The sequence below is a fragment of the Pogona vitticeps genome, chromosome 1 (assembly GCF_051106095.1).
Source record: "Pogona vitticeps strain Pit_001003342236 chromosome 1, PviZW2.1, whole genome shotgun sequence".
Lineage (NCBI taxonomy): Eukaryota > Metazoa > Chordata > Lepidosauria > Squamata > Agamidae > Pogona > Pogona vitticeps.
Genome location: NC_135783.1, coordinates 90108571 through 90131960, shown reverse-complemented (window position 1 = coordinate 90131960; position 23390 = coordinate 90108571). Strand labels below are relative to the sequence as shown.

The 23390-nt window shown below is 39.8% G+C and overlaps 2 long non-coding RNA genes across 2 annotated transcripts in view; one reads left to right on the top strand and one right to left on the bottom strand.

Moving 5' to 3' along the window:
- Window positions 1–23390, bottom strand: part of LOC144585986 (uncharacterized) — a 589741-nt gene that overhangs the window by 94543 nt on the left and 471808 nt on the right. The gene's annotated exons all lie outside the window — the stretch shown is intronic.
- Window positions 862–22548, top strand: LOC140707347 (uncharacterized). Its single transcript, XR_013540648.1, has 3 exons — window positions 862–11731; window positions 20272–20385; window positions 22468–22548. It is a non-coding gene; the product is annotated as an uncharacterized LOC140707347 (long non-coding RNA).

Sequence of the window (23390 nt, the reverse complement as noted above, 5' to 3'; positions counted from 1 at the left end):
TCCCCACTCTGCTTCCTGCAAGTAGAGCCAGTCTGTTTTGGTTTCAGCAAGCTGTGCAGCCTCAGGGCACCCCCAAGAAGAATGATAAACCACTTCTGAGTATTCCTTACCTAAAAAACTGAAAGAGGTTGTGGTAAGTCAGAATGGACTTGATGACACATGAAAAAAAATACTAAGGTTGCCTAGGAGTTTGTTTCTGGCTGCTTTGAAAAATGCATGAATTTTACTTAATTTAAACACATCCAAAATGTGTTAAAATGTATTTCAAAATCTGTTTCCATGTGTTCAAAAGCTGAAGTACTGTTTCCAGTGGTGCACTCCTAACCAGCATGTAAAGTTTGAAGCCAGGATGAGAAATTTTGCGGAGTTACAGGGTGGCCTTCTCTCTCCTGTTGCAGGGCATCTCCACATATGGGTACTGACTGAGTGGGCAGATAGTATTTTTGGGCCTTTATGGCTGCCTCATGACATTGGATACACCAAGCATCCCATCAGTTATGGTTTCTCCCAAATAGAATGGGACGGTGTGTTGAACCTTGACAAGCACAGGATTTTGCTTAAAAAGTCAATCTATCAAATGAAGGCTTACTCTGATTTATGTGATGCTGGCAATTTTGGTCATGAAATACTAGAAGAACAAGCACATTTTTTTTGATAGGAAAGAGTATAACTGTGTGAGGGGTATCCTGACATAGGCACCCCTAATGGGCCATCTATTTCCAATCCAGCCACTGGGGAATTCAGTGTTGCAGAGATGAGGGCTGAGGAAAGTAGAATCAGGGATGGGCAGACTCAGACTGAAGATACGATGCCTGGAGAAGATGGAGGATATCCCTAAATCAGTCTAAGAGGTGGGGCAAAAGAAGAGGGATCCCAAGAAGGGAAGAGAGAAGTCGGTTATTTGTGAGTTCCTGGAGACAAGAGAGGAGAAGGACAGCTGAAGGAAGATCTCTCAGAGTGGGAAGAAGAAGAGGCCTGGGGAAATGCTTAGGAAGAGCTAGAAAAGGCCTACAATGTGGAGGAAGATCCTGAGCTGGGGTGCAAATGGAACTACATCAAAAAGAAGGACCACTAGACCAGAATCTGGGTCTAGCTGCAGGTGCTGAAAGGAAAAGATGAAAAGCACTAAGACCCAAGGATGGCCTCCCCAAAACCTGAGCTACTGGGGAGAATATCAAAGCTAGAGACTCCCACACTCCACTCTAGTCAATCTGGGGCATGGAGCTGAACAGGACTGAAATGGGGCTACTGAAGATAACTAGTCCTGCAGCAGAACACTCTGCCAAAAACCCACTTAAAGACTTTGTTGGAACTCCTGTCAAAGTTTCAATAAATCCTTCTTTGTTTAATCCACTGGGTATTATGTCCATGAATAAAGGAGGGGTTACCAAGTTGGATCTCTGGGGCTGATATACCTACAGTAGCCTGGAGTAAAAGTCTGTGTTCATTCTGAGGCTCTAGTCCTCAAGATTGCTGTCTGTCTATAGAAAGAGACAGTCAACTGGCTAATTAACCAGACACACAGGAAATAAAACCATATGAAAAGAGTTAATCACCTATCTCATTCTGATCACTGCATTTAATTAAAATTGCCCTGTTCACAAGCAACTGAAACTTCCTCAGAGGTAGACAAGAAGGTTAAGAAAATAAAATTCATACAATGATTCCTCATATTCAGAAGTAATTTTTATAGCTGTTCAAGAGGATGGCAGGAATTAATCAGTTCACAATTCATCTGAAGTAGTCTGGATAATCATCAAGGCTGTCTCTGTACGGAAACCAACCAAACCTAATGAAAGTCACGTAGGCAGTATGGAACTCTCCAGGCAAGATAGCCCCAGTGCAGTTGAAGGAATATAATTCAAAGATTTCTACATGCTATACAATAGATTTCCTCAACCTGGTGCTTTCCAAATAGTGATAGTGTAATTCCCATGATCATTCAAATGGACAGCTTGTGGGAGTTGTCAGGCAACATGTTGGGCACCATGTTGGGAGATGCTGCTGTGCACGTATATTTCCATATCTCTCCTGTGGAACATAGATCACAGTTTAAATCAGGGTGGATTACTTGAACTGTTGGGGGTGCATTTGTGCATCTGACGGCTCCAGGCTCTGACACCTGCCAGCATTTTCAGTGTGAAAATAGCCCATTGTGCCCCCAGCTCAGAAGCTTCAAGGGTGTGTGTCTTGTCACAAAGGCAAGGGTTGCTTTAGACTTGGAGGCAATCAACACATACATATGGAAGGAAATCATATTTATTAAATCTGTCCAAGGAGGCAGGAGAGGAATAACACAGAATAAAGAATGCTCATGGCCCTACACTGCTCTCATCAGCAATGGGCAGGCCCCTTGAATCTGGCTGGTTGCACAGAGTGCTCATTCAGCCCAGATTTAGGTTCAGTCAGAGGGGAATCTTTTAGGACTTATATAGGATGCATGGGGTGGTTATCCACCAGGACAAGTACTGTGCATTCAAGGCCAACTGATAAACAATATGTGACAGCCAGTCTGTTGAAGACTGGTGATAACACTCCTTTTATCAGGTCAACAGGTTAGCTATCAAACTAAAGGAGTGAGAATACTGTAATAACTATCCCATAACAGGTGCATGATTTATTTATTTATTTTTATTATTATTATTTAACTTATATGCCATCCACTCTACCCAAAGGTCTCTGGGTGGCTTACAACAATTAAAATATAGTGGTGCCTCGCTTAACGGGCGCTCCGTTTAGCGACAAAATCGCTTAGCAATGATTTTTTGGAGCGTTTTTGTGCTTCGTTTAGCGATGGTCCCTATGGGTGTTTTTCGCTTAGCGATGGTTGGGACCATGCTTCGCATAGTGATTAAATTTTGGGTCCCTTGTTTCACTTAACAATGGTTTAAACAGCCTCATGTTTGCTGTTTTTAAAATGTTTTCCTGTTATTTATAAAGTTAAAGTTTACTGTTTAAAATGTTTGAAATCATAAAGTGCACTTAATAAACCCTTTGTTAACCAAATTTGACTTTGTTCTGACTCTTTTTAAATTTGTTATTGTATTTTTTTCCCCCATTGAGATGGATTGAATAGGTTTCAATGCATTTCAAGTGGGGAACCGCGTTTCGCTTAGCGATGTTTCCTATGGCGATTTTTGCTTAAGGACGGCAATTTGTTCCTATTGGAACGGATTATCCGGTTTTCAATGCATTTCAGTGGGAAACCGTGTTTCACTTAGCGATGAAATCGCTTAGCAGCGATTTTTTGGGAACAAATTAACATTGCTAAGCGAGGCACCACTGTACAATAAAAAAGATAAAGCAAATTAAAATGCAATTAAAATATATACTCTAAAAATTGCCATCAGGACCCACAGTTGATGTTATTTCAATTAAAAGCCTTCTGGAACAGGAAAGCTTGGACCTGGTGCTGAAATGTCACCAGCGTTGGCACCAGACAAATCTCAGTCAGAAGGGCATTCCATAGTCTGGGGGCAGCTGCCGAAAAGGCCCTTTGTCTACAAACCATCCGCCTTATCTCCTTGAAGGACGGCTCTTTCAAAAGGGCCTCCAAGATCTTAACTGCCAGGTAGGTTCATATGGAAGGAGGCGGTCCTTCAGGTATCTAGGGCCCAAGCCGTTTATATCTCATTAAGGAAGTAACAAAGAAATGGTACAAAACCAGATGGAAAAAGATGGAGAAAATGCTGGCTCACCAAATCTAACTCCTTGAAGTGTCTTCTGCATTTGCCACTACATATGTGTACTTTGGGGTGGGGTGAGAGACTAATGATTACAGGCTACACTTTGCTTACCCCGGTTACATTCATTCCTGCTGTATGGTCTTCATAGTATCTAAGCTGTATAGACTTCATTAGCCATCATAAAGGTGCTGCATAAAATATTGCACTATAAGCAATATAATAAGTTCGTAAGCTTGACATTCTATATATAGACTTCCTTATTACAGTTTGAGTGTGTCATTTTCTTTTACAAGACTATGATTATTGTCATGAATCTAACTTCTTATGGCCAATTTTCTCATTTACAGTTCTGTTAATACTTTGTGACAGAATTTCCCCTTGGAAATATGGATCAAGATTGGTAATTAGCCAGCCAATTTTGAAATAGTGTTCAGTTTTTATTGTTCAGGGTCCCTATTTGCCCTTTCAGCTGTTTTTAATACAGTTTCAGCAATGCAGGATTTGTCAGTAGAATTCAGACTGCGAGTTATAGTTTGAAATACAGGTAATAATATTTCAGGCCTAGCAGCTCCAAAGGCAAACTATAGATTATGTAGAAGCTCCTTTATTAGCACCCCAAAGTCAGCTGTGTCAGTAGTTTGGTTTTATTGAACAAGGATGTGCAGTGCAAGAGGAGCATCTCTATGGGAAGAGGACATAATCCCTTCTCCATCAACCATTTCTCCTCCTAAAATCACTGCTTTCTTTCCCATGAGTTTCAAAATGTCTTTGCCTGTCTGTGGGAGGCAATCTGGGGTGAAAACTGTGAGCCGTGACCCTTCTCTTTTATTTCTTGGTAGAAATTAGCTTCTGGAAATACAACACTTACTGTCAATGACCATGAATAAAAAGAATGTGGAAAGAAATGAAGCAGAAAATACAGTCGACTTTCTGAAAAGTCCATCAGGCAGCAAAAAATTAGAACCAAGAGTATTGTGCTACGGCGATGCATGTTGGCATCTACTTGGCTGCCTCTTTTTGGGAATGAAGGACATTAGAGGGCTGAGCAATGTCACATGAATCTGCTTTTGTTTGTTTGTTTGTTCTCTCTCTCTCTCTCTCTCTCTCTCTCTCTCTCTGTCTCATGGGTCTCTGAAATGTCATTGCCCTTTACATAGGGTAAGATAAGGCATGTTCTGAAAGGGAACTTAGCCGTTGGGAGTGTGTGCTTTAATTTATGAAGCTGGTTCTTTGTGTGTAGCAAAGGATTCAATTGGTAAATGTTTATTATCTATCTGCCTCTTTCTTATTGTTTAAATATCAGTATATATTGGGGACCCCCCTCTCCCTTCTGTCTGTTTTGCAAGAAAAGAAGGGGAAAAATTCACAGTGCTATAACCACTGATGCATGGGAGAATGGATGTGGCATGGCATGTCAGTTCTCTACAAATCTCATATGTCAGTTCAGCCCCCCCCCCAACTAGGCATTTTGGAAGCAATTTGGCTGCCATTGTCCATTGGATTTCCTCTGCTGCTCACTTGACCTGTCCAACGTCCTTATTTGCTGTCCAGTCCTCTAATACCTGCCTGTCTTTGCTCTGCTCTGAGGACTACATCTCCTGTTGATAACCCTAGTAGCAATGACTGATTCCCTCCAGCCCTAAATCCAGTTAATTTAGAATTCCACCTAAGTGTGACTTGCCACTCCTTGTATACTGCTGATGTCTTAAAATATGATTGTGCAGCCTGCCTACATGCCTCTGAAATAACTGATTGTTAACTCCTCAGCTATTCCAATAGAGCTTACACTGATCTGTTTGAAAAGAATAGCCTGCTAAAATGGATATGTGTATTCTAATAAAGAGGAAAAAAGGGGGGAAATGTAAAAGGAAATTGCAAATATGTTTGTGACAATGATCAAATTTATTTTCAATAAATGAAAGTAAGTGAAAAAAATATTTCAAATAAAAAATAATTTTGTATTTCAAAATGGTATTGGAAGAAAATGCCCTCTCACCTATAAAGTGAACCAGTCTCACATTAGGCTGAAAACCACCAATCTTGTAAGTTTTGCAAATCCCCCAAACAACGGAAATGGCATATTTAGAATTCCATTTTCTCTTTTACTCCATGAGTTTACCTAATCTGCAACTTTTTTCCCGAGGGGACACTAATCTTTAAACCAGTAGTTGACAGAGATCCTGTCCAGTTCACTTGCATCTTTTAATATCAGCTTGCCACATGCTACATACCTGAATGTGGTGTAAGAATCTGAATGGAAGCCAGTGAAAGGACCAAATGCTTTGCTGTCATCCTGTTTTCATCACTGTGTGAGAGGACAAAAACTTACATAGTTTCCTTCTACAACTGTACAAAAAATTTGCCCATCCCTTTCTCCAATTTCTCGGGGGCTGCATTTACATCATCTGGTATGCAAACTAATGATGCAAACTGTTACAAATGCCTCTAGAGTGAGGAGACAGCTCTCTGCATGAATTCTTCCCTTCAGTTCTTTAATGACCCGTAGTTGTCGGTCAAACTTGAAGGCAAAGTGAGATAACCTGAAAGCAGGATGGGCGCGTTGTCCGAGGCACTGCAGCATGACTAGCAGCCATGTTACGACTGAATAAAAATCTTTTCTGTGAACGCATAGCAGAAAAATGGATAGACTGACTTATAAGCTGTTGTAGGTTGTCACCGAAAAACTTCTTAAATGTGCAGCGAGGAGACTGCAGCGTATCCCATTTCCATGGCAGAAGAGATAATCGGAAGGAACCACTCGGGCAAGAAGTAATATAAATGGATATTCTAAGCAGCAGCTTAATTACTAGAAACTGTGACAGAGCCTTAAAGAAAGATTGTCAAGTGCACCAGCAGCTAGTTAGCCATCTCAAGAAGAAAGGCAGTGACCATTCCAATTAGGTGCCTGAACCTGAGTGCAGAGAATATTAACAGCATAAAAAGTATTCCAAAATTGCATTGGAAAGTGGCATTCATCTTTTTCTTTCTGCCGCTCCCTTCCTTTTCCTTTTATTTTATTTTTTAGATCCTAAAGTTAGGTTTGTACAACTGAACCCCAAACCCCTGAAAATGCAACATAGAGGGCTGGGGAACCTAGTGAATGGAGCAAGAGGTGAAGTGCAAGGAGGGGAGAGGATCACTGGAAACTATGTGGAGGCAACTTCTATGAATACAGCCCTCCCTCCTCTTGCCCTGGAAAACCAATCCAGGACCCAACTCACTCTGCATGGTGAGAAACAGCCTTGAGAAAGGGGGGGGGGCGCGGGGCAGCATTTTTTTTTTTAGTTCCTGTAAAATCAAGCGCTAACCCTAAATTAATTAGTTTCTCTTAAGAATTTTGGGGATTTAATTCAGAACATAGTTATAAAAGCACTGGCTACAGTTGCCAGTTTTTTTGTGTTTTATGGCTCAATTTGCTCACAGTAAATAAATTGTTAACCTGACATTCTCACCCAATCATATCTACGTGACACATTTTAGCAATTGAATAGAACTGTAAATGCTATCTTCTGGAACTCTGATTTGTGGGTTGTTTTTTAAGGTACCCAGAAGTCTCATCCAAAGAGTTCTAGGAATGACAGCACCGGATTCAATGCACCCTGCCAAACTATAAAACCCAGGATTCTTTAGGCTGGACCTATGATCTTTGTAATGGTGTTAGACTAGTGTAACAGTGTAATGTATACTCATGCACTGTAACTGGATATGACATACAATTATATGAGTGAATCTACAGTGGTATACTTCAGATACAGCTAGACACTACAGCAATTGTGATCACTGTCTTCAATAAAACCTTGGGACACTAGACCCAGCCATAAAGTTCACATGCCTGGCTTGGCCTAGTGCTTCTCTTTCAGCTTAATGTACCTTACAGAGTTGTTGGGAGAACAAAATGGCGGAGAGGAATCACATCTATCTTGAGCTGATTGGAGGAAAGGCGAGAAACATAAGTCATCAATATATAAATAAAAAAACAGCAAAAATCTGTTCTTAAACCCCCTGCCCCAGCCATGCTATCATTATAATTGCTGAATATTTGTGTCAATGTGTACAGTTCTTTAGTGAATGTAAGAAGAAAGGACCCTACCCAGAGGATCTCGTAATCTAAAACTATAATCAGAGAAAGAAACAGAGGGTTTGGGAGGAAGAGAAAGCAGGATAAAAGGGGGAAGGATGGGATACTGTTTCTCATTTGTTAAAGGATTATTTACAACAGCTATAATCCTATTTATTGTATGAACCATCTCGAAGTGATTTGCAGAAAGAAAACAGAAACAAAAGTGTCTCCCATGCTTAATGTACTAAGACTGTGAAGATCATCGTTATTAGACTTGTATTTATGGTTTCTCATGAAGTGCATAACTACTACTGAAGTGAATAACTACTGCCTGCTTAAATATAACTTCATGAATATTTGTTGCTATTTCATTGCCTATATAGGAAATGTGCATTCATACTGGATATTCATGGCTTCTGGTCAGTAAACCAAACAAAAAACTGAACCCAATAGACAATTCTCGATGTTTAGTCATTTAGTCGTGTCCAGCTCTTCGTGACCCCATGGACCAGAGCATGCCAGGCCCTCCTGTCTTCCACTGCCTCCCGGAGTTTGGTCAAATTCATGTTGGTCGTTTCAATGACATTGTCCAACCATCTCATCCTCGGTCGTCCCCTTCTCCTCCTGCCTTCACAGTTTCCCAACATCAGTGTCTTTTCCAGGGAATCTTCTCTTCTCATGAGATGGCCAAAGTATTGGAGCCTCAGCTTCAGGATCTGTCCTTCCAGTGAGCACTCCGGGTTGATTTCCTTTAGAATTGATAGGTTTGTTCTACTTGCAGTCCGGGGACTCTCAAGAGCCTCCTCCAACACCACAATTCAAAAGCATCAATTCTTTGGCAGTCAGATTTCTTTATGATCCAGCTCTTACTTCCGTACATCACTACAGGGAAAACCATAGCTTTGACTATTCGGACTTTTGTTGGCAAGGTGATGCCTCTGCTTTTAAAGATGCTGTCTAGGTTTGTCATCACTTTACTCCCAAGAAGCAGGCGTCTTTTAATTTCGGGGCTGCTGTCACCATCTGCAGTGATCATGGAGCCCAAGAAAGTGAAATCTGTCACTGCCTCCATATCTTCCCCTTCTATTTGCCAGGAGGTGATGGGACCAGTGGCCATTATCTTAGTTTTTTTTTTTTTGCACTCTCCTCTTTCACCCTCATTACAAGGTTCCTTAATTCCTCCTCACTTTCTGCCATCGGAGTGGTATCATCTGCATATCAGAGGTTCTTGATATTTCTTCTGGCAGTCTTAATTCCAGCTTGGGATTCCTCCAGTCTGGCCTTTTGCATGATGTATTCTGCATATAAGTTAAATAAGCAGGGGGACAATGTACAGCCTTGTCGTACTCCTTTCCCAATTTCGAACCAATTAGTGTTTCCATATCCAGTTCTAACTGGATAGATAAGGTGGTAAGGCACTCCCATTTCTTTAAGGACTTGCCATAATTTGCTATGGTCCACAGAGTCAAAGGCTTTTGCATAGTCAATGAAGCAGAAGTAGATGTTTTTCTGGAACTCTCTGGCTTTCTCCATAATCCGGCGCATATTAACAATTTGGTCCCTAGTTCCTCTGCCCCTTCGAAATCCAGCTTGTACTTCTGGGAGTTCTCGGTGCACATACTGCTGAAGCCTACCTTGTAGGATTTTGAGCATAACCTTCTAGCGTGTGAAATGAGTGCAATTGTATGGAAGTTGGAGCATTCTTTGGCAATGCCCTTCTTTGGGACTGGGATGTAGACTGATCTTTTCCAATCCTCTGGCCACTGTTGAGTTTTCCAAACTTGCTGGCATATTGAATGTAGCACTTTAACAGCATCATCTTTTAAGATTTTAAATAGTTCCAGTTCTGTACTGGATTATTTGTCTCCAGCAGAACTTCTCCTTTGGAGAAGTTGGGAAAAATTACCTTTCTAAGGGATTACAGCCCCCAGCAAGCATAGGCAAAGTCTTAGTTCAAAAAACAAAAACAAAAGCAAAAACCTTTCACAGGCTCTGCATCATTCAGCTATACTGTGGGCACAATATACCGAGGAGCAAAGAGAGACAGAAGAGATGCTTGTCAGGAAAGAATAAGTAAGATTCAGGATTTCATAGGGCACTGAGACATATTTTCTTCTTGCAGATCTGTCAGCTAGGCTCCTTCTTTTTCTTTCTTTCACTCAATGTATTCACATAATGGCAGCAGAAAGAGTAGACAGTGGGTATACGCTATGGTAAATAAAGTTCCTGTTGTTACTTGAAAGCATCAGCAAGTGATGTTCTGCTGCCTGAGCAAGAGCTTCTGTTTAGGTGGATGCACAAGTGCCTTTTAGAGAGCATTCTTTATCAGAAAGCAGCCCATTCCCAAATGCTTCTCTTTGAGGGGGTGGGAACCTTTTCTCAGAGATTGGTGGTATAGGAGAAGGGGCCCCTGAGATGCACTGTGCACAAGCCAGACAGGCCAGCTATTTGATCTCTTCCTTTCTGAATTCTCTCAGATCAAGAGAGTAGATGGGTTGCTGCTCTTGGATGGTAATATCTGTCAAGTGTTGTCCTGTTTGCCACAAAACAAAAGCTTCTGGACTTTCAAGACATGTACCATGGTTTTTCAATGAGGTGGTGATCACTGGAGATCTTGTTTTGAGGATGGTGGGTGCATGGGTGGATATACTTTGCTATCAGCTTGGTGGAATTTACTCCACTTATGAGAAGACCTGCTCTACTAAATGTTCCACCTAAGACTATGGTATTAAGAACCTGAATCATTAAGAAGTCTAAGTTTGACTTGCACTCTGCCTTGTTCTCCTTCGCCGATTCTTGAACTAATATTTATTTATTCAGATGACCATGAGATGACTTCACTATGCGAGTTTCCTGTAGTGAATAATTTTGTTGAAAGAGCACTGCCAAGATAACAGCTCTGGTATTTAATAATCAAAATTTCAACCCAGTAAAAACCCTTTGTGGGCCAATTGCTGTTTCTTACAGTGAGATAATAGCCTCAGATGAAATACCTTGCCTAGGAAACTGATGTGAAAGACCATCTTTGTTGTGCTCTTAACATACTAACTAGTAATATGAGAATCAGATCGATGATTTAATATTGAATCTGTAAATTACAGCACTTACTGGTAAAGTGCTAGAATTCTGCCCCCCCCCTTTATATTTCTGATGACATTCCTAGGATTTATCATCAGTCTAATGAAGGAGTCTCAGTTCAAGTATATTTGAAGACACTAATTTTGTTAGAAGTACAGATTTCTTCAATGGGCTGGGGGGAAAAAATCCACCATATCAAAGGCTACTACAAACATTGCTTATGTGGAAGGCCTTTTTCTAAATGCTAGAGTCTGTGTTCCTGGGTTTTCAAGACTTTTGATCTTGAGATGACAGGATCTCCCTAAGGCACCTTTTTGGTTACTGATGTTCCCTGCTGATCTCTGAAGTCCAATAAATCTTGGCAGTCATTGTTGCTCCCTGCAGTCTCAATATGCTGTAAATTGGTTCTCATGTTTTTCCCCTCCCAAGGATATACATTTACTTTAGAGTAAATCCCACTGAACTTGTTGAAATCTGCTTTTGAGTAAGTATTCATAGGATGAAGCTGCCTGGAAGTCTGTCCCCACTCCCTCTTGACAGGATTTAATTTTTTCCCCAGTATGACAGGGCTTGCTTAAAGCAACTAAAGCAAGAAAGAGTCACTGTCACCTTCCCTCCTTCTCTCTCTCTCTCTGTCTCCTGATTTTCTTTTTAAAAATGCCTTCATCCTTTTATCTCATGCTCTGCCATGTGATATGTATGATCCCTTAGAGCAGCAGCTGAAGAGACCTGACCTCCATCTCACTTCTGGCTGCTAGTGATTTACTGATCAACCAGTAATGTGTTCAGCTGGAGAAGCGACTTTGCTTTAAATAAGAAGCTTTTCAGAGTTAAGCTGAATTGGCCTCTCTTTTCTATCAAGCACCTTTCTTGACACATCTGTAACTCCTACCAAGTTTGGTTCCTGGTAAATATGCATAGGATTGTGAGATTGACCCCACTGGTGAAATAAATCAGGAGAGAGATAGTTTCTTTTTAATTCTGCTTAAGATCATGTGACTTCGGGGCTGGAGTCTCTTATCTCCACTGCTTCTGCTGTTCCACTGCCACCATCACTGCCTGTGAGCAGGTGGCCCAGCACAGCCAGGGCAGGGTTGGGTGAGGAAAGAATGCTATATAAAAAGGGGAGGATGATGAGAGGGAAAGGGGTGAAAAGGGAAAGAGGGAGCAGAGGGTGACGGTGATGTAGTGCAGGGGCAGGTGACTGGGGGCACATGCATGTACTTTGTGTAAACACCCAAATTATAAATCATTATAAAACATGCTGAACTCAACTTAAATAGGGGTTATTTCATTTGTAGGAGCAGGCTCTTACATTGGAGGAAAATATGCATAGGATTGTGTATGTAGCACAGGAAGGTTAATTTTGCTAATCATACTCCATAAACTATCATATCTAACACACTGTTGAATGAATACAGAAAATATGTGCTATCAAATTGATTCTGCCTTATGTTGACCCTTTCCAGGTATAGAGTATTCAAGAAGTGATTTACCCATTCCTTCTTCTTGATGACACTATGGTACTCTGTGCCTTTGTCCAAGGCTACACAGTCTGGCTCTTCTTCCAGGAGACACAGTAGGGCTTTGAATTCCTTGGTTGAGCTATCCACCTGGCTTGTCATGCTGCTAAAACATATCATAACTGCATTGAGAATTCCAGTTTCTTCCCCGCACCAGAGGGCCAAACTACTGGAAACCAGGCCATACCATGTCTACTTCTGAGTGAAAAACAACATGAGACAAGTCCAGGTATATCATATGTGCTGGGACACACACACACACACACACACACACACACACACACACACACACACACACACACACACACACACACACACACACACACACACACACACACACACACACACACACACACACACACACACACACACACACACACACACGAAAACAGAGAGAGAGGGGGAGGGAGGGAGGTTCTCTGTCCAGATGTCAGTGACACAGAATTTTCACCAGTTTTGAATGAACTGTACAATCAAACATGACTTGCAGGGACTAAAATATCCTAATGTAGTGCCTGAGGGTTAAAGAGATTCAATAGCTTGGAATTTTTTCCCATACCTGCCAAAATCCTACCTATGGCCATGTTGCTGGGGATTAAGAGATTTGTAGATCTATGTTGGATAATGTATACAGAAGCAGGTAAGCACTGAAAGGAAGCAGAATAACCCTTCCAAAATCGCAGTCTCAACCTTTGCAGCAGTTCTTTTGATGCGTTTGTAATTCAAGGTAGCGGTAGGATTTGTGCAGCTTAATATGTGTACATTCACTTGGATGTTAATTCCATTGCCTCCAGGAGGACTTACTCCAACGTAAAGGCATGGTTGGCTCAGTTCCTGCAACTTGTTTCAGTTCTAACCTTCTGCAGAGTGTTTTGTGGTATTGACTAATAATGAGCTCTAATTCTGTTGTGGTGACATTTGTGCTTCCTAATTACCTGCTAACTACTTTTCACTCTGTACAACACATGATAAATATGTTATGCTTTGCAAGCAAGACTTTCATTTGCCTTCTCCTGCTTGCAATTTATTCTACGCTACTGCAGGGCTGAGTTTGTTTACTGTAGCCCTGTTTTTATTATCCTTGTCCAAGATGACTTTATGATTATGAGTTCCCCTGGAGACTGCCCTGGATTCTTTTTTGCTTGCTTGCATTTCACGACAACACTTTAAGTTATATGCCTCACCATATACAGCTTTTAAATGTATTGCTATGGAAAGAGTATGCATGTTTATTTCCCTTCCTCATAGGGGTTTAACTTGACATTTCTGCTTCAGAGACTAATTTAGTAGTGAACAGCAAACTTGAGCAGACTGTACAAACGAGTTATCACTAAAACTATTCACTAACATTTCAAAGCATCAGTCAAGCTACACACAATTCTTTTTGTATCTCGAGAAAAAAAACAGTTCCTTGTGTTTTTATCTGTTTCTGCTTGAGGATTATTATTATTATGATTATTATGTATTTATTATTGTATTGCACATACCTAGGGATGAGTGAAGACTTCAATTTGCCTTTTTGATGTAAACTTATGAAAATCCATAAATTTCTTCATAAACAGAAAGGGGAAAACCTTGATAGGTCTCATTCTTCAGGTAAAATGGTCTGCATCACTGTTCACGTGTACGGGTGTATTTGACTAATAGATGAGTATAAACCTTTGTCACACATAATTGCTTTAGAGACCCTGCAGTGTGCTCCTTTGATTCTGTCATCCAAACCTTGCAGTCACCTTCATTTCTAGTGTGCCTTTTTGTTATACTAAATTTCCAAGCCGGTTTTAATGACCTCACTACCGATAGATCAATCAATCAATCTTTATTTGCAGTCTCCAACCCATTAAAATACATACATGTAATATTTAAAATAAATGGAAGCAGTGAAAACATTTCAAGATAGTTAAAACAGTACAAATTGATAAAGTAGATTACCCATAATTTTTTTTTTTTAATGACCAGGTTAGGTTGAGATCAAGATTGTCTTTCCTATTCTTTGGGCAGTTAGAAGGAATTTGGCCACTGATTCCGTGGTTATCTTGTTTGTGTCACTTAATAAATATTTTGTATGGCAAATCAGAGTCCTACCTCAGAAGATATACATTATGGGCTTTAGGAATTTGATACACTCATTTCTGTAAAAATTACATTAAAAAAGGATGTGCTTCAAAGTTTCAATTTCTCTATCCTTACAAGGACACCATTTTTTTAAATAAGGGGTGCCAGAATATCACCCATCTAAAATTGCGGATTGGAGATAGTTAAATTGGGCTCTTGAGAAGACATGCCTGTATTTTGGGATAATCAAATTTTCTAAATACCGCTATTTTGTTTAACAAAAGATAGTAGAGCACCATCTCTAAATGGGGAGGTGCTAAATCACCTCTGCCAATTTTATTAAGGTGCCTTTTATTCACTGAACAGTTGGTGACATCTGAATCTTGTGGAAATTACAGATGGATATGTGGAGATGAATTATTGCACCAGCTTGGGAATGTTCCACTGATCCAAATATTGAGTGTTGTATAATATAATTTATAAGCTGAATCTTAAGTCTAATTCAATGGGAAATATATGGTTTTCTATTACCTTAAACAGCCACTATATGTGTCATGCTCAACATATCCTATCCTTTCTTCCTTTTTTCCATTTGAGAGAAGGGAATTGGAAGTTGTTATCACTGACTTTCAACAAATCAGGGTTCCCAGGGGTATCCAAATTCACGAGACAGGTGGATTTATTTATTTTGGCAAAAACAACCCAGGATTCAATTGTAATAAAAGTGGACACTTATGATCTTATTTGCTATGAAGGAGAAGGGAGGTGATGTCTTCACATAGCTGGAAGCTGTGGTTTCATGTTAAATCTAAATTAGGCCTCAGAATACAGAGAAGAAGTGATATATACCCAAAGTGCTGTAGATGAATAAAATGTGTATAAATTTTTTTAATGCTGTGATTGTATTAATGACGTCATAATATTTATGAGCATGTGAATACCATCTGCTTCAATCTGCTCCCCAGAGTAGACTTTGGTCTACATGGGCGGGATATAAATTAAATAAATTAAATAAAATATTCAAGTCAATCTGAATTATTTCTCTTACAAATCACAACTGATTTGCTTCAAGCTGATTTGTAGCCCAGCCAATTTTATTTGTATCTGACTATTTCAAGGCATTTGTACATATTTGTATTTGTCTTACTATTTCTTTTTTGGGGGGAATGATTAGGGGACCTCTGAGTTGAAATGGGAAGTGAAACTCAGTGCCATCAACTACTGCGCAACCTCCAGAATGCAAGGAAAGCCCTGACAGTTTCCTTCCTTCCTTCTGTTCTTAACCCCATAAGAAATTTTTACTCAATTCAAATTTACTCAATTTACTTGGCAAAAAATGTTTGTTGAAGGGAGAAGATGTATCCCTCATTAGCAGATTCACTTATCCAGTGGATAGAATACTGCTTGCTGCTTTGTGTGCCACATTTGTCATCTGTCCCATCAGGAACACAGACTAAAACATGTACAAAATAGCTAAAATAAATGCCAGCAGTAGGCATTAGAAAGTGAAGTACAAAGCAGGGGCGGGGAGAAATGTAACCTAGATGAGATTCCATTCCTAATGCTTAATTTACTCAATTACCTAACTAAATTCCAGGACAATGGCACAAATTTCACACACACACAAGCACTAAGGTGATTGAACTGAGATCTGCAACTCTCTAAAAGCTAAGAAGAAAAATTCTGCACTTCACTCTCATCCGACCTCCCCAAAATTAAAGCAGCACAAACAGCAGTGTTTCATTATTTCTTCTAACATGCCTTGCAAAATGGGCACTGATCACAAGGACTGGGACTTCCTATCAGGAGATCCATGGTTGGGGTTATCAAGAGAGCTTCAGCTTTGCATTCGTGTTTGAGTTGTCAATCTCCTTATGCCTTGAAGTTCCTTGTTCTTCTGTTATGGCATTACTTTCATTTTCTCAGTGAGTGACTGCTATTTTTTTATCCTCTCCAAATTAACTTTTTAAACTCCTAAAGTGCTGAATTCCTGCACTTCAAAGAGCCCTGACTCAGTTTGAGCATTGCTTTGGACTGCCTCAGTTTGGATTGATTGGAAACTGATGAATACCCCAAATTTGCTTCAGATTTCGAATAATACTTGAACCTGATGCACAACCCAAATATTTACGCAAACAACAGTGTTGATAAGGGTTTGATCTCCTATGCTACAGTCAGGCAGTTACATACCTGGCTCATTATACAATGTTGCATTTGTCTGCTCAGAGTCCCATTAATTTCACTGAAGGTTACTCCCCATTAAATGGTAAAACTGCCATACAATATAAATGTTCATAAGAGTAAGTCCTTTTGAGTAGATATTTATAGATTGCACTGGTGAACAGCAGAGGTCTTTCCATTCAGCCCAGCATGCTTCTTGCAATGGAGAGTGGACAAACTGGATAAACCACAGTCTCTCCTGACAGTAAGGAGAACTTGCCAGAGTCTGGGCTCCTTGTGCAGGTACCTATATGACTCATCAGACAAGCAAATTAGGAAGGACATAATCAGCCACGGTTTGGCCTTCCCCCAATGGGCCTGAGAAATTCCCTTTTTAGTCTGCTGGGTGACTTTAATTCATTATCCTTATCAGGCAACTGGTGGTCTAAATGAGGCTTGCCTTTGAACAAATATTCATAGATTGTACTGCAGTAAATCTCTCAACATATCTCATTTTTTGTCTGTCTCTGTTTCACCTTCCCTGTCTCCTTTTTCTCCTCTAAAAATCCTGTTCCATGCAGATATTTGGATTGAGGGTTGAAGACAGTTTCCATGATCTCACATCATGGGTCATAATTTTTAAACTTCCTTTGGCACCCTCTCAAACTGTTGAACGTGTTTTGCTTTTTCATTGAACATTTGGATCTATAACTTTTTTCTTATTTTCTTTTTAAAATTTTAGATTTGTATGCTTCTTTTTTGATTGTTACATGTATTTAAAAATCAGTTAAAATATAGATTTTTTTAATATAGGCATTCTTCTGTTTTCTTCCTATTGTTAATATAAAAAAACAACTTATGCTCTCATTGCTTCTTTTGTTCAGGAATTAAGAGCATGTCTACAAATACAAGAGGATTTATATAAAACATCTTATTATGTTTTCTCATCTATGTTTTTGTACAACAGTAGATATAACACACTGCAACATTAATCCACTGGACTTTCAGTTAAACAGTTAGGCAATAATCACCTTGAGGCAAGGCAGTCTTAGCACATAATTATAAGGAATCAAAGAGTGATTACCATCCTTTTCCTCTCTCTCTAATTTTCTGTCCTTAGTTCCCTTGTCTGCAATTCTGTTTTCCTCTAGAGTTCACTGCTGGTGTTCAGTAATATCCATTAGTATGAGAATGGATGAAATACTTATTCATGCTACTGAATTATCAACATCTTTCCACAACAAATTGATGGCCAATTAGGTTGGCTCAGCATATTTTTTTTAAAGCTGCAAATGTTAATTATGACTTTTCTGGCAAGTGTTACTCACAAGATTCCATTCTCAAACCATCAAGGATAATGACAGATTAAATTCTTCACTCTGAAGCATAGCAGCCTTCCAAAAGGAGGTCCTCTCAATCAATCCATCATAGGCCCATCTGCATAAGCATCTCCTTGCAGGATTTTCTCTGCCTGATCAGGTCAGGTATAGACAGCCTCCTGTGTGCATGGACAGTCTTGTTAAATGTCTGTTGCTGAGGAATGAAATGAGAATCTGTAAACAGAAGGTTGGTGTTAACATCCTTAAGAGTGTTATTTTAAAACAAGTTTTCTTATTATTCCATTATAATAAAGAGCAAATGCTGCAAAGAAACAAAATGTTAACAGAACTTCACATTCCAGGCAGCCAGAAGACAGAATGCAAGCTCATCTCTCCAACTTTCTCCATGCTGGAGAGAATGCCTCCAGCTAAAATGCTGGAAACATTAAAGAGAAAATTGGAAAACCATCTGTCAGATCTGCTTTGATTTGGATTCCTGCACTGAGCAGAAGGTTGGACTCGATGGCCTTATAGGGCGCCTCCAATTCCATTATTCTATGAGACTATAAAGGGAAAATTTAAATATCCCATGTCTCTCAGAGAAGCAGTCAGGACTGTTCATTAAAGTGCACAGACCAGCACATGTAGATCACAGACCAGCACATGTAGATCTCTGTGGAGACTGCAGGTCATGCTCACTCCACAGTGTTGGTCATATGAATTTCTAGATTGGTCCAAGCATCCTTTACATAGATTTCTACATGTATACTCTGCTGGATCCTTCTTCATTGCAAGGAACATCCTTAATTTGAGAGAAATATCACCATGCCTTTTGAACGTTAGAAAGGTAATTAGGATCTGATTAGCATTTGCAAAGCAACTATGGAATCATTTCTGCTATGGCTGCTGGTAACTGTGTATCTTAATTTCTTTTTAAAAATTATGATCCTATTAGTGGTTTTCCCACATCATGTCTAATTTAGCCTTTGAAGCCCAGGGATGTGAAATCATGAAATCCCTAGACTTCTTTTAAAACTCATTTGGCACTTAGGTTTGCAGAGAAAAACTGAGGTTTTGGGTGGAGGAGCTATATGGCTAAGAAAGCAAAACGCTCATTCATTGATGTGTTTACTTTAAAGAAAATCATTACTTTACATCTGATTCCTGACTGAGTTTCTTTTAACTTATTTAATGGCCTTTTAGACTCAATGTAGAATCAACTTATTGTGGTCTGAGCGAGAATTACTGGGTGATTTATTGAGATGAATGTGATATGGTCAAATCATTGTTGAGACAAGCAATTTCAGGACAGGTGCAGAGCCAGTAATATCATTAGTAATATCATTAGCTATATGTACATAATTATGATTTTCATCACTATACAGAGCACTAATAGTGAGTAGCAGTACTAATATGTTAGTGATAATACAATAGTGAAGATGATATCACTAACAAGGGAGATATTAAGTCCTGATAATATTCAAAATGGTGGCTGACTGGAGTATGGCGGCTTCTTTAAACAGAGATAATTTCTCATTCCCTACCCCTAGCAAAAGATCTTGTGGGGTATCTTCTGAATATTCACCACAGTAGATTTGTGATTACTGCCATCCCTCACCACCTAACCATGCTCCAGAACAAAGTTAGGCCCAAGGCACTGTGGGGGACCGATCCAAAATGGTTGTCAGGGTGCCAACGCAGTTGTTGCTGCTGCTGTTACTTCTGCTGTATCATTTTTGCGCTGACTGACAGTATGGTAAGGAGGAAGGTCCCTTTGGAAAAAGGAAGACCCCACACTGTTGTCACTACTACGGATGAGACCCACCTGACCCTCTCCAAATTGTTGGCAGGACATATATTCCCTGTGAAGGATGGTTGCCCAGTTTCTGTACTCATATCAGAAGGAGAATTTTCAAATGCCATTCGCACACATCTCTTATTTCTAACAAGCTGTGAATGAACATACTCTAGGGATGGAAGTGTGAAACAATATGTTGTGCAGAGAGTGTGAAATAATATATTGTGCAGAGATTATAGATATTGTTAAAACTGCAACCCAATTGTACAAATTACAAGAATCTACCTATTAGTACCTACTGTGGAGCTTCAGTTTAGATTTATATTCTATTATGCCTACATTCTGGGGTCACGAAGAGTCGGAGATGACTTAACAACTAAACAACAGCAACAAAATGCCTACATTGCTCACTTATCAGCATGCTCTCTTTTCTGGACAGAGTCTTAATTAACCCACGGCTTTTACAAAACAGAATGCTTTTTATTACTGATAATTTAGTAGGCTTCTTTGAGTTTCTTTGTCTTCAGTGCCAGGGAAGAACATTTTCCTTTCTTTCTAGGGGCCAATTTTAATGTAAATTTTCCCTTTAAAGGCAAATACTCAAGGAGGATATTATGGAAGAAAGGTGTGAAGAGGAGAACTTGACTCATTTTTATGAAACCCTCATGAAATTTTCATTCTAAAGTGACTTTGTCTACCTATACAGGTATATAGCTGTTTCTTTGTGAAAGCAAAATGTGTGAAAATTAAAATGTAAAGTGCTAGAAACTGCCAATTAAGCTTCAGGTATAATATGATGATACTTCCTGCTGCTCAACTTTCAACTTGTACAGCTTCTGTGAGGGAAATGGCTCAGTATATGCACAGGAGTGGACCAAGTACAAACCTCCATATATCATTGGATTGCAACTCCATCAGCCTAAGCCAGCATAGGTAGTGTTGAGGAATGCTGTCACAGTCAAACAGCTTCTGGAAGACTACATTTTGCTCATTATTTCTATACCTCATCTCGATCAAAGCAAAGTATGCTGCTTATATACCACCCCATAGCAAAGCCTCTCTAGGCGGTTTACAAATTAATTATAAAGGCTACACGTTGCCCCTCATGTCTGAAGACTGTTGAAGGCCACTGCTAGCAGAGACTTCTTTCCATACATAGCAAAACAATGGCATGCACAGTTAATGAAATGTATTAGTCTATATCCAGAATGCACATAATTGCCTGCACAGAAGTGAGATCAAAATGGGAATTTCATGCTCTCATAACCATGGCCCTCATCACTTTGTTTTGCATACTGCTTTTTTTTTTGGTACAAATTCCATATAAATTGACTAGTGTGTTATTAACCATATTGTGAATACCTTTGTGTTGTAAGCTGTTGAACAAAAAAAGCATGAGGGACAACTCTCCTGGAAGTTTGCCACTTTGGAATTCAGCTGTGTGATAAAAGATTTGAAATTCACTACATTAAAAAGAAGGGACGTGGTGGCGCTGTGGGCTAAACCGCAGAGGCCTGTGCTGCAGGGTCAGAAGACCAAGCAGTTGTAAGATCGAATCCATGCAACGGAGTGAGCTCCCATCACTTTGTCCCAGCTCCTCGCCAGCCTAGCAGTTCGAAACCATGTAAATGCGAGTAGATAAATAGGTACCACCATGGTGGGAAGGTAAAACGGCGTTCCTTAGTCATGCTGGCCACGTGACAATGGAAACTGTCTTCGGACAAGCGCTGGCTCTATGGCTTGAAAAACGGGATGAGCACCGCCCCCTAGAGTCGGACACAACTGGGCTGAAAATGCCAAGGGGAACCTTTACCTTTACCTTTACATTAAAAAGAGGGAGGAGAATTCCCTTCATGGAAGAACCACCCTGCCTTCGCACACATAGAAAGCTAGTGCATTAGGGGACAAGCTGGGTTAAAATTCCTCACATCCTATCTATCCATAGCTACAGTTTTAAAAAAAATGCAGATAACCACTGAAACATGTGGTGAGGAGCACAGGAAATAGTTGTATTCTAAACATTGGTCCATCTAATTCAATTCAAGGATGAGGTATAGGATATGAGACACTTCCAGTGCAATTTGCATCATTTGTCACTATTGGTTGTGCTGGCCAGGGCTGAAGGGAATGGCATTCCGATAGTATCTGGAAGTCCTCAGGGTCCTCACCTCGGTTGTCCTAATAGTAACTCTTTATGGTTTCAGATCAATCCCCTGCTTGTTCCAACCACAAAGCGATCAGTAATTGAGCCACAAGATATTCTGTACATAAAGTTTGTGCTGTACCACTGAGTTGTGACTCCTCCCACGTATCTGACCCATGATCACCCATTGGCATAACCATCTCTCTCACACAGTCAGGAAAACTGAATGCATACATCATCCTTGCCATAAATTATCCATTTATTGGCCAGAATTCAATTGTTGATTGATATCTGCATAAATGAAATGGTATAAATTGCAGTAGCAATTGTCACTAATTGATGAGGTGCTGGTTATGTCCCTGGTGTGAGTTATTTAAATGTTTGTCTCATTTAAATCCCACTTTTTGCACAATTCAGAGACCCAAGGGAAGTAAATTCTTGAAGATCCAAGAACTCCGTTTATCGGTTTTCCTTGCAAGTAATACCAAGGTACAGAAATAATGGGTTGAGACTGAATACTGATTTATTCCTTTCAAAATGGCCAGCTGTAGGGAAGATCTTCTTTGCTCTAAAATTCTTTCTGTGCTAAGAATGTGAAATGACTTTATTATCCTGTTTTTGTGTCTATTTTGTATGCTTCTATAGCTTGTGCTTATCAGAGAACATGACTGAAACTAGAAGGTTGTGAGGACAGAATGAATTTGGGCTGTTTCCAAATTAAGCTAAGTTAATTTTAGGTGTGTGAAGAAACCTTGCTAAATTTCTTGTCCTTGACGAGGCAGGCTAGTAAGTACACAGTAACCCATGAGATTTCTCACTCTAGATTAAGAATCAGACAAGTAATCCTTTTTGCCCAAAGTTTCTGCTTTTAGTGTGAAATGGCTCTGTACAAACACTGTCTTTTACAAACATTGTCTTTCTCATTTGTGAAGCTGAGCACATGCATGCGTACATATACAGTACAGACATATACACATGTGGTGCAAGGAGAAAAACAGGCTGTTTGATCAAATTTATGCACACTGCAGTTCCACTTCAAGTCCGTGCAACGAGGCCCAAGTCACTGTTTCTACAAAACCCAGTCTTGCTCTTTGTACAACATTCATTTTTTGCAAATATGAAAACTCTCATCCAGATTGGTAAAGAATAGTTTTCCTATTTTATAGCCAAAGGTAAGGTTTTCTTTCATTCTTCTGTGTGAGAATAAAATAAGGTAGGAATTAAACCCCTGGTTAATCTGTCCTCATGTTTTTTTGGGAGGGTCACCAACATGTACACCAAGGAACCCTCCTGTGTTCTGAGAACCCATTTATTTCAGTGGAAAGAAACAGAGCTGGGCATGAAAGCTGAATGGCACCCATAAAACATTTGACTTTTTTGGCCGTTGGAATAATTACAGATGTGTTTGATGGTTGCAAATCTGGGAACTCTGTCCAAAGCATCCATTACATTACTTCTGCCATAACACTTCTCCAAATGGAGGCAGTTATTCATTCATTCATTCATTCATTCATTCATTCATTCATTCATTCATTCATTCATTCATTCATTCATTCCACTTCCTCATT